Raw genomic sequence first — 13,278 nt, forward strand, 5'->3', positions numbered from 1 at the left:
TCTTGGCAATCAACTACAAGTATTCTTTTCATTTGTGGCCTGGCATCCAGTAGAAGTGAAGCTTTTTGCTTCTGGCAACACTTTCCCCTGCTGCCCTGCTTCCCAAGACACTTCTGGCCTATATTCGGATGCGGTACGAGGTTACTGCCTTGATCTACGTAGATGTTGACTATGGAATTGAATGCTGGTGTATTAGAGGTCAGCTCCGCGGCTTTTGCAACAGCGAAGACCTCAGCTTGAAATATACTGCAGTAGTCCGGCAACTTAAAAGGCTGCGTTATACAAACTTTGGGCAGTATATCTCGCACATACTCCATCTTCTATTTTTGAGTCACCCACATAAATGTTTAGATTGTTGCGAGTAGCTAATATATATATATTTACTTTGATAAATAGGATCATGTAGTCGTTATTGGCTAAACTGCCATTACCCACCAAGCTATGTCCGAAGGTTCTATCTCCTGCAGCCAGTAGTTGTCACGCCGATTTTGCTGCGCAGTTTTCCGCGAGAGGTCTATAGGTGCAGGTTTAGTACCAGTTCAAGAGCGGCCCGTTATGCACAGCGCAGCAAGTCTTTGAAACCTTTCCATTGGCTTCCGGTATGTGGATTTTCGTACGCCTGTCCACCATACTATTGCACCGTACCGTAGAATTGGTCTAAAAAGCCCCAAGATATGCCTCCTTGAGAAAGAGTTTGTCCCATTTAAAGAATGAAACATCCATAAAGAAATTTTGTCCTTTCTTGTGACCACAAGCAGATCCGTTTTCTTCGCTTGTGATGGCCAATTTCTTGGCTGTATTTTTCATCTGATGAAATATTTCCACGAAATTAGGAACAAAAAAATTGTTCAGTTCGGATCACAATAGCACATAGCTATTATACAAATCAAGTGCTTGTATGGGCGAAATATCTTCACGAAAATCAGCGTGGATTATTATCTAAGGCAGTCATGCAATCTCCGAAGAAATCGCTCAGATCGAATTACTATAACATATTGCTGCCATACAAACTGACTCATAAAAAACCATTTCCTGTGAGAAAACTTTTTTTTGTGAAAAGTATTTAGCTTCGGTGCAATTTAACATTTTTACTTAATTTTTTTCGATATGATCACTTCTTACGTCTTCTAACATCCTCTTCAAGGCGTCTATATATGTGACTTATGTAAGTAAGTAGATTTGCAGTTAAGCAGCTATAAATCGACGGTACGAGCTCATCACCTCAGTTTTTGATCAATAAAATGTTGCAGCAAGAGCAATACCAAAACCGTCATCTTCACCACACGTCACCAAAGCTTGAGACTATCATGGTCTAAATCTGATCCATTGACGTGAAATATGCCAAGGAAACTCGCATACGCTTATGAAGAGTCTATTTTCAGCAGCTGATTGTAGCTATATATATATGTATGTACATTGTGATGGTTTTAGATTGTGTAGCCCGCAACCAAACTCTTCGGAGAACGACACAATTTTCCACACTTGCTTCCTCATTGTTGCACTCACCTTATTAAGAGTGCCATACACACCCACATACACACGCAATGAAAGGCGATACTGTTATCAGATGCACTGCATTAATAAACTACGAAAAAAGCAACAACAAACGCAGCTGCTGTACTCAGTAAGGCATTGACTGACAGATGCTAACGGCAAATGACTGCCGGAATATAGTATTTTGCACGACCAACAACAGCAACTAACGCAGTGCAACCGCCAACGCTGTTGTATGGTTAGACATTTTGGAAGCATGCATCTGTGCGCATGAAGGTGTGTTTGTTGTAATGCTGTGATGAGTAAGATAGTTAGCTGGATGTGTGGCACCACCAGAGGCGCTTTCATCTCGCAAGCTTGACTGATGACACACCCATACAACCTTGTTATTTGTGTGTGAATATTTCTCCATACACCTCTGTGTGTGTGGCAAACGCTCGCTTGTGCGCCATCCACTAACGAGCTGCCTATCAGCCACTGCAACATATTGCCCTGCCGGGCCGTTTCGCTTTTCAACCATGCTTTTTTGTTGGCCTGCGGTGGCATTCGCTTTCTTCCTGAAAATTCTTACCTTTGTTAGATGTCGGTGTTGCTGTTGTTGTTGTTTTTTGTTTTTGTTGGCATTTCTTCAGCTTCACAGCTGCTATCGTTCAACATGATGAGTTGGCTGCCGGTCACTGGATTTGTCGGTGCTGTTGCAACATGTCATCTGCCACACTTCATTCATGAATGAGCCCACACACACACGCACGCACAATACACACTCTCACAGTGCCACATATGTATGTGGGTACGTGAACATACTTGTCCTCATAGTTGTCAAGCATATTGTTGTTGTTGTTGTTTTTACTCTTCAAATGCGTTCTACTTGCATTTAGCTGTTGTTGCTGTTGCACTTATCTGCTGATTAGATAATCTATGAACTGTTGGTGAAAGACTTACCATTTTGAAGCCGTTGCAATCGCCTTCACCAAGCGCTGGTTATGCGTTCATTGCACTCAGCATGTACTCAACGACACCAGAAGACTGTGTCCGAGTAGCTGTGACACTTAACACCAACAACAAGTAGAATGAGTGCTTCTCTCACTCGCCGCTTGCATTTTGATGAATACCGTTTTTGGCAGGAAAACAGTTTTCCAGTATTTGTCCAGCTTCATTGAAATTTCTATCGAAATGAAGCAGTAGGTTTGACCTCGGGCAGTTTCATTTTGAGTTCTCAGCTTCCGCTTTCTCCTTTAGCTATGATTATGATAAATTAATTAGTCTTCTTTGATTTGGTTTCATTTGAATTTCCCTGAGTTCAGCTTGTCCAGCAAGTACAAAAGTTTAGCATGACCTAATCTACCCAGCAGCGCCTACAGATTCGTCCATGCTCTCAACTCTTTGGAAAAAAGAAACAAGGTCTGACCCTCTACTTACATATATCTAGAAAGGTAAAAAATAAAAATCAATCCACAGCATATTCGGTAGCTTCATTTTAGCTATCTTTTACTAAATACCACACTTCCCTTGCCGCGCCTCTTCAACCTGACTTCGACGGGATGTAGTTATGTGCAAAACTACCCCTTTTTGAGCAACCCAAACAAGCTTAACCTCCGCTAAACCTTATCACTATTACGAAACACAAACTATTTGAAAAATAACCGAGACCCTTTAGTACCTAAACCCAAAACTTCAATAGTTTTTAACCCTATATACATACATATTTCTTAATATGTATATGTGAATTTTTGGAACAACCTCTTTCAGGTCCCACTGAAACGAAGCATGTGAACGATGAAAACGCGTTACGATTTTTTTGATCTCTGAGTTTACTTCTCAGTAAAATTAAGGCTTCCTGCTATGTAATTTTCGACAACTCATTTATGCAAAAATATCAAATAGACACAGAACAACAGGTAACCGATCCGAAGGTTAGGTCTTGATAATTTTTGCTATGCGGTATACTGCAGGCTTTATGCTGACTCTAAACCTGCGATGGGTTTTGTGGAATGATTACGCTAGACTGTTAAATTAAGAATATTAGTCGATAGTGGTGAACCAAACTAAGTTTTCCAAGTCCAAGTCCACCATATATAAAGCGCGATAATGAATATTTGTTAAGTAAATGCTTCAAAAACGTTTATTGCAAACTAAAATCCCTGACTATTTCATAAAGCTTCTTTTCCCGAATGCCGACGTGCTTAAGACAAATAAAATATACAAATGGAAACAAAAAAACTCACGACAATTACGTATATTTGTTAATTTCCCAGATTTCTTTCCGGTGTGTGTTGAACATGTTTACAATTCCGCCACCTGAGGCACTTGTTAATACTTACATCGCTCTTAACACCTTCAGTGCAAACAAGCGCGAAAAGTCGAAGGAAAAACTGCTGAAACAAAAGAATTTGCCAATGTGAAGACGACTATTGAAATGAACCCAGCCGTGTGACGTCTGACACAATAGCCACTACAAAAAAATATCGCATCCTGTCTAGACTGTGATTGGAACGAGAGGTCGCTCTCCACACACACAACGCCCGTCACCACAGCCACCACTCACTCATAGACAACAGCGAGTAACAAGCCGAATGATGTGGAATAATGGTAGCAGCCAATGGTTCGTCGAATCGGATTCAACGCCGCTCATAGCTCAGGCGGATGACCGGACGACAGTTAACAAAAGTGACAAGTGCCTGCGAATGGCAAGTGGCTAAAAGTGTCAAGTAAACACATGTAAAGGACATCGGTAAGTGGCATCACCAGTGTAATTGTTGTTAGCAAACAACAGCAACAATAAATGTAGCAACGTAAAACAATAGCGAGATTGTCGAGCCAAGCTACCGGTACACACAGCACATTTGCTGGACAAAGAATTATCGTCGAGGGGACCAAATTGAAAAGGGAAGCAGGTTGTGCGCTTTTGTCTTCAAAGCACTCATTACAATAAGTCTACAGAGCTTGGATAAAAAACTCAAACAGCGAAAGAGGGAATGTCAGACAATAAGGGTTGGTATATCAATGTCGAAGTGAATCACTCAAATCAGAAACATATACTCATGGATCATGCTTGGAGCCAGTCTCTCCATAGAACAATCATATGTTGAACGGCTCGCTGTTTTTATAAGACTTGTAAACTATTACGATCTCTCATGGCTCTCATTAGCCATTTGGTGATCATAGGTATTGATCAACGTACAACGCTTCATTGAAGCATTCTAGCGGCCACTTTCTACAAAAAGAACAATAGATGCAATTACAGTTTTATTGGACTTGATTTAGGTTTCTAGAGACATTTCTTTGACTGAATATTTCCTAATTAATCTAAAGCAGTCAGTTTTTCTTCATACTAGATATCAAGATATCAACCGTTTCCAACGGCTTAAATCATTCAGCTCAAACTCGATGGTGTCAGGGGCAAAGCTCTTTTTCAACATATGTATGTGTATGCATTGGTATATCTAAGTAAGTATGCATGTGAAAATATTACAATGTATTGCATGTGTGTTAGTGTGTACGTGAGTGTGCGTGTATTGTGTATTGGAGCTGGGCAATTATTGTAATTGTATGGCGTGCGTGTTTCATTTTTCATTTGACACAAGTGACAGCTTTGAGTGAACGAGTTCGTACCCACACATAATTACACATATAACCACATATACACACACACATAAACGCAAAATGAAACGTTTGTGAACAATAAAAGCGCTTGTATAACTGTGTAAACACAAATGAAACGACGAAGCTGACAACTTGAAAACTCAAGTTCAGGCACTAAAACACACACACACACGTGCGACTAATGCACATACACCCACAAATACGCGCATGCATGTATATGAAAATAGTTATAAGCTTTTTTTGGTATTTCTAGTGAATTTATTTTGTGGAAGAAAATAAAATGTTTTTCCTTTACCAGTCCTGCCCGACAACTGGATTGACGGTTGCACACAAAAATGTCAAAGGTGTTGCAGCAACACCTCCTTTTCTTAGTAAAAAATGTATTTGTATGCATATAATGTTTTCTGTGAACGTACGCTAGAGAATTTCAGATAAGAATAACTCGAAATAGCAAAAAATAAATATTGAAAGATGTACTAGCGCGGTTGCAACAAAATTCGACAGTACTTTTTAGTTATAACCGCATGCGACATGTTGCCAAAAGTATAATAATTGTGATACATAGTATCGTACACTTGGTCTATCTATTCGTCAGAGGTCTTTGAATTGAGACCTTACCTTTACCTTTTACAATTCTAATTTTCCTAAAAAGTGGCAACTCTAAAAAAATATATTCACTTAGGTTTGGACAATCTATACGTCCGAGGTCTCAATTCAATTTTACTTAACACAATCAATTTTAATTTTCGCAAAAAGTGGCAACTCTATAAAAATATATTTAAATCTAAGTGCTTTCAAAGTCTTTCAATACGTTTTCTTAAGTTTCACGCATGTTTCATACATTTTTAAAAGTTTCACATTTTAAACAGGTGGCAACTTTCAACCCAAGTCTTGCCACATTGATAACTTCTTACAAATTTTTCAGAAGACTTGCTTATGTACATATATGTTGGCAAATATTATTAAAAATATTTACTTCACACGTTAGGTGGCAACCCTGCCCCAAAAATTTGTTTGAACTAAATATTTTCAAGGCACTTTTTGTTACTTGTATGCTTTTGATATTTATTTTATAATAAATTTTTTAATTCTACTTTTTTCGACAGGTGGCAACAATGTCAAATTTCCCGACTTTCCGAAAATTTTTTTCAAGATATTTTAAAACTTGTTATAATGGGTATTCAGTTTCACATTTTTGGACAGGTGGCAACTCTAATCCAAGAAGTATCTAAATGACACTGTCCAACTATAATACACTATAAGACTTTTCAAGTACTGTCTTACATTTGCAATAAGTTTCAAGTTTTACTTGGCCACTACCTTTTTTGCCTACATTAAAGATACCGAATACCGAATAGTATCATTCAAAACCGGTTAAAGCTACAAAATTATATACACTTGTATAGTACAAAAATTACGCCTCTTAATGCAATAATTGAACCTCAAATAACTACGAAAAAATCTTTAGAAACCTGCTAATAACCACGCCCACCTTACATCCTAGCCTAATTTTAAAATTCTAAATAAGTTTATTTTGAATACCAAACTTGCCACATTTTTTAAATTAAGAAAACAATGCAGCTGTCTGTCACTCGACAACGCTTCCATCCGACTTTCGTGCCACCTTACTTGCTTTCGTACTTTTTCGCGCAAACTAAAGCTGGACGGAAATCATTGAATAAGCAGGTCATTTGTCAAATGTCAGAAACGATGATGAGGCAACCAGCTGTGGCGGATGCCATGGCGGAAGAGGAAGCGTCACACAATGCCATTGCCATCACACGGTTGCGGAGCGCTAATAAGCGGTTATGCGCGTGCAACTGTCACAAAGCGCTGGCGCAACGTGATGTTTTTGTTGCCTTCCATTGTTGCTGCAGTGACATTTTACATCTACAACCCCTTACAGTTCACAAGGTGGTAGTCGTTCAAATACAATATATACTATATGTATGTATGTTGCGTGGAAAAATGTGGTGTGAACAGCGTGACCAGCTAAAAGGTACAAACATGCAGCCGCGTAGTAAAATTGAACCTTCTTCTATGCGCACCCGCACAAAATTGATAAAAACAGTGGTTTGACGTTCCCCAAAAATAATCGCACTTTCTATATATTAAAATACTTCACTTGGGTGAATAAAAGAATTGCAGAATACTTTCTGAGCCGTCAATAAAACTAATTTTTTTCTACCCCCTTCTTTGATTGTTAAATTTCATTCATCAGCGGAATAAGTATTAAATGATACATGTTTAGCAAGAGCTCCACGACAAAGTACCTGTACCTGGTGCCCTTTATGAGATGACTAAGCTTCTAAAATTTATCTCTTATAACTTCAAATTTGGTCATACTTCATAAAAAAAACTTTGTCACAAGATTTATAGATTTTACAGCTTTGAAAAATATTTACTCGAGTTTCCTTTGTCATTTGTGGTGTACTTTTTGATACCACCCACCATACTACACCCATCGATTTTACCATATATCTTATCCATCCTTCTGCGGTAATTTTCAGTACCTTACTGCATTTTTAATACACTACTTTTACCCATTATCGTCCAATTTAAATCATTGCAATTACCCAAAGAAGCTGAATATTCGAATACTTATCCCAATCCCTTGACAAAACACTCGGATATCCGGTTAAGATTAAGCCAATATACAACCAGAGATCTAATCTTTTTCGAATCAGCTCTTGAGAAGCGTAGCTCTTGAGAAAATGGACTATCATAAACTCTTCCGTGTCTTATGAACTAAGTGGAAGACTATACACAAGATTATGGAAACACTGTTATACGAGTATCAGAGAAAATAAGTATCAAAACAGGCCGGGACGAAACTGTTTACCAACAAAAAGTTATTATGTATATTAAATTATTAATTTGTTAAAAAGAATAGATAAGGAGAAGTATTGAACACAAATGCAGCGTACACAGGCCCCCAGTTTCGGTTAGCCGCAAACGAAATTTTAGATAAAAGTGCGTTAAACCAAGTCAAGAAAAAATGTAAAAATTATAAAGATAAATAAAAGTAAAGTAAAAGGCAATAGAACGAAAGAAACCTCTCACGAAACCCATACATTTCACCTAAAACAAAAGTCAAATAACAATAAATCAGCGAGCTTTGCAAATAGGTCTATAAAGCAATTGAAATAAACAGTTAGCAGCTGTTAAATAAAAGCATTGTAAATCAGCACAAACGACGAAAATGAAACGTAAAAAGACAGACTGAAGAAAATTAAATATGGAAGCAAAAAGAAAACGAAAATAAAAGTAATATCGAATAGCTTATACCTACATATCTAACAACTTCTTAATATTGGTATGCCAGCAATATAAGTCAAGGTTTTGTTTTTATTGACTTACCGATTGCAGCTGGCAACAGCCGACCGATATGTACGCTCATCGCTTAGTTCAACGAGTAATACTAACGGTTATGCACCGGCTTGACTGCCACCTTCACATCCGCTAGGACAATCAGATTAGCTAATAAAGTCGGTGAAAATCAACGAGAAGACAGAAAGCAACTGTTGGAAGTTATCAACAAAAATTGCAACAAATAAACAAACCGAATGCTCCGAGCAAAGCAGCACTCAATGCGGAAATGACACTGATTTGGAAGCACGGAATGTAAAGTAAAAAGCTCAAAACCAGACAAATACGGTATAAACTAAAGTGTGGAAAACGAATGTAAGTATTTAAGTAAATGTAAGTATTTAAGTAAAACGTAGATATGTACAATAGCGTGTAACGAACTAAAGAAGGCTGCCTGAAGGACCTTAAATTGAAGCTACTTGTTGACCAGGAGCACATCGTAGAGAGAACGAAATTTCGTAAGAATGTGCGCAACGTAAATAGAAATGATCCATAAATTAGTTATTTTAATATACAAGTAGCTTAGAGCAGTGCACAGTCAAAACAAAATAAATGCTGTACCAGGAATATTTCATAAATATTATCAAGGCATTAGGTTGAAGTGAGGGATCCCTGAAGAGTTGAGATAACGGAACTGGGACTTACATTATTCCAAATACTGTTTTTTTCTAGAATCTAACTATGCTCTTGAGAGCAATAGCCTGATGTTTTCTGACTTACTGGTGCACTTCCAGTACTGGGACTCCTCAAAATCATTTAAATTATTCTTTACCGAATCAAGAAACCTCACCTTTAGATCGAATTTATTGTATCGGATTTTATACATATATGTACATCTCCGGAAAGTAATACGACTTAATCAATTTAAAAAAATTGATTGTACCAATCGTTACAATTCTTTAAAAACTTTCAAAATAGGTTTCTTTTGCGTCGATGCAGCGCTGCCAGCCCGCTTTCCAAGCATTTAAGCCGTCATAGGAGACATTTTCCGGAATAGCCTTGAGAGCCGAGGTGCATGCTGCTTGGATTCCCTCTGTCGTCTCGAAATGCTTGCCTTTCATCGGCCCTTTTAGGCAAGGAAACACATCTGGGCTGAAGGGCGGCTGCGGAAGCGTTGGGCCTAGGCGGTGTGAGCCGAGGCGTTGTCGTGGTGCAACTTTATATCGGCTGCCATGTCTTAACGGACCCGACTGATCTTTCGTTTGAGTCTCTTGAGGACTTCCACGTAAAACTTGGCGTTGACGTTTTTTCCAGGAGTTACAAGTTCATGGTGGACGATGCCATTGATGTCAAAAAAGACAATGAGCATTGTTTTCACTTTGGGTTTGCTCATTCTTCCCTTTTTTTGGGCGAAGAGACGCCGGCTTGTATTACCACACCACTACTTGCTAAAGCAACATCTGGCTAAGCCTGCTTGATCATATCAAACGTCTCTGTTGCAGATTTACCGAATTTCACACAGAATTTAATCGCGTACCTTTACTCTAATGAACGCTGCATTTTCGGCTTGCACCACCCACAGAAACACGTCGCGCGAAACGCCCTCTACCGAATCCAGTCGGTGCGCGCACGCTCTGAAGTACAGTCGCGGCGGAAGAAAATCAGTCCTACTACTTTCCGGACAAACGCTGTATACCAAAACAAACGCTCTAAAAGCAGGTTCAGTTGCCAAGCCGAAACGGTGCTGACAACTCCATTGCCCAGTGAGAATATAGCTAAGAGGATTTCACCGACAATATAGAAATATAGTATTGTCCAAAAACACACTATTTATTATAATAATTCTCAAACTTTTACGACTATGTTAAAATCATTAGGTTTACATATATGTTAGTACAAAATAATTCCGGCGGCAGGAAAATCAAAGTAAACCTATAGAATGTGCAAAGTATTCGCAGCCAGGATATTGTAAATGAAAACTTATAAAATATATTAAAGTTTTACACTTTGTATTCGCAGCTGAATTAGCAAGCGCGTTCCGGCACAGCTGTGTAACTGTAAACAGTGCTGCAGTTATACTCACATTTCTTAGTACTTATCATCAGTCTTACTTACCTACACCCTACATGAGGACTGAAGATGCAGCCTCTCCCACCACCACGGTTTCGCATACATTTGGCTTGGCCACCTTGGTTTTTACGAGTATTTTACCGCTGTCAAGGACCCTCGTCAGCAGTTTGATAACCGTCGCTGGTTGCTTCTTCCGACTTCCGCTTATGCTGCTTTCCGTTATTTTAACGCGTTGGCGCATAAATAAAATTGAATTCACATCGATTGCAATCGATGATTGCTCAGTGAAATTCTCCAATATTTTATTTTCATCCTGCATCTTTGATTATCTCTTGTTTTGAATGCTTTGGGTTGGCTTTCCGCTTTGTTTTCTTACTTTTGCCGAGTAGCTAAAATAATTCGATGGGTTTTTATGGCGTAATAATGAACTCGGCACTAACTTTAAACATTAAATTTCAATGAGGAATATTTATGAGCGTCTGTACGTACGTATATAGTGGGTGTCTGGTAAACAGACAGCAAAGCGAGTAACTGGACTGAAAACAGATACTATATGTGTCGTTTAGATTGAGAAGTATGTTGAAGAAAAGTAAGACTTAACTTTCATTAAGTCATTGAATGACAGAATAGAGGTTTTTATAATTATTTCAGTGTTAGTTCAGACTCTAATTGCAAGGCACTTGAATTTCGTCTGAAGAAATGAACATAATGAGATCTGTGTTCGTCAAAAGTTTCACTCATAAGTTATGTTTTCTAAGTAAGTATGTATTTTTCAGTAGCTCTTCCTGTTGAGAGCGCATCATATTTTTTGGTTATTCGGTCATATTGGCTCCAAAAGAGACAACATTTTTTAAAACAAGTAAATTTACTATCAACTGATTAGACAAGGTTAACATAACGGGCCGGCCATCGCGCTATATGTACCTTCTGGCCCAGTTGTCGACAGTAAAATTTAGAATCAATCATAGTGGATGATTCCTTTCCAATCCCACCAAACATTCAGCATAACCTTTCGAGACGTCAATCCTGACTTTGCGACCATTTGTTGAGCTTCACCACGCTTGAACCATGATCTCTTTCGCACATTATTGTCATATTTGATCTACTCTTCATCACCTGTTACCATTCGCTTCAGAAATGGTTCGATTTTATTTCGTTTCAGCAAAGAATCGCATATGTTAATTCGATCCTTTAAATTTTTCACAGACAATTCATTTGGTACCCAAACATCGTGCTTCTTTTTGTAGCCAGCCTTTTTGAAATGGTTCAAACCCGTTTGATGATGAATGTTAAGTTCCTTAGCGATGCCATGGCTGCTTATGTGACAGTCCTGGCCAATCTTTTCCATACTTTCATCGAATTTTTCAACGATAGGTCGACCAGAGCGAAGTGCATATTTTTAACATCGAAATTTCCAGAACGGAACCGAACGAACCATTGTTGTGCTACACGAACTGAAACAGCAACATCTCCGTAAGCTTCACAAATTTCGTTGGTGTCCTGTGTGACATTCTTCCCTATTTAATACAAAAATTTCAAAATTTAGCGAATTTCTTCATTATTTTCACTCAACAGCTACAACTTTTTTCAACTTCCCCGAATTTATTTTTTTGAAAAGCGCAACAGTGTTATTGTAATATTAAGTAAAGGCAATTGTCATAGAAAATAAGTTTTAAATTTCCAGCAAACATACAAACACACCGATATGCAGATAGAGCTTGACTCATCAATTAACAATCAACGATTCGAACGCCAATGATCTGAGCACTTGGTCCTTTTATTTTATGACGCACATTTGCAACGCTAAACTTTGGATTTTTATTAACTTGAACATTGCATTTGGTATAAATTAAGGCAAACTTGCACGCTTTAGGAAAATCTTTTATCGAACTTTCGCTGCGGCCCCTGCTACAAGCAAATACTGGTGTGGATGTGTGTGCGCTGCTGGCCGAAGCCGTCAGGGGCGAGAAGTGGAAGCAAAACGAAAAGTTCACGTAAAATTTAATGCATTTTAATTTGGCTTCGATTTCCGAAAAGTCATCGCCGATAACTGAGCCAACTGAGCCAAGCAGTAGAAAGCCAAATGACACCAATAATATGCTGACGTCAGCAATTACATGGGTGGGAGCGGGGGCGCTGGCAACTTACACGAAATGATGCTTTGCCAAAATAAAATGAGCCAAGAAAAGTTACATTTCCTGCAGCAAACTGGAACTGAAGGGAGGGAAAAAAAGTGCGCACTACCAACTACAACAGCAACAACAATGCGACGTAGACGCTTGTGTGGCAAAAATATGAAAGTGAACATGTCGTCTTTGTGTCAATTTATGCAAAAGAAAAGCGAATCGACTTAGCATGCATTTTTCGTTGCGGTCCTTTTTCTTTGTAATTTCCACAAAATCATCGCATTTCCAATGAGAAAAAACGAACCTGAAATCAAGCAGTGCAGCGGTATTGCGTGTGTGCGTCTTTGAGGGTGTGTGCGTGTGTATGTGTGTGGCGGCTTGTGGCAGGCAAACAAGTAAAAGCAGCTGCTGCTGGTGCAGCTGTGCCAACTGCAGAGATTTGCAATTTGCCGTCACTCAGCACTTTCCGATTATCCGCCGCACAACCCCGCCATTTGTCGCCTCCATTTTCACGCGTTCGCAAGCTCACTCACTCTCTCACTCACACTCCCACACACACTCTCCACCCCATTAATAACCTTCACTTGAAGAAATTGGCGTTGCTACCCGCTGTTGCGCCTTCATATATGCAACATTTTCCGTCTAGTGCTTTGAGGCATCTTAAGATGCTGACATT

This window comes from Bactrocera neohumeralis, chromosome 2 (assembly GCF_024586455.1).
Source record: "Bactrocera neohumeralis isolate Rockhampton chromosome 2, APGP_CSIRO_Bneo_wtdbg2-racon-allhic-juicebox.fasta_v2, whole genome shotgun sequence".
In the NCBI taxonomy this organism is placed as follows: domain Eukaryota; kingdom Metazoa; phylum Arthropoda; class Insecta; order Diptera; family Tephritidae; genus Bactrocera; species Bactrocera neohumeralis.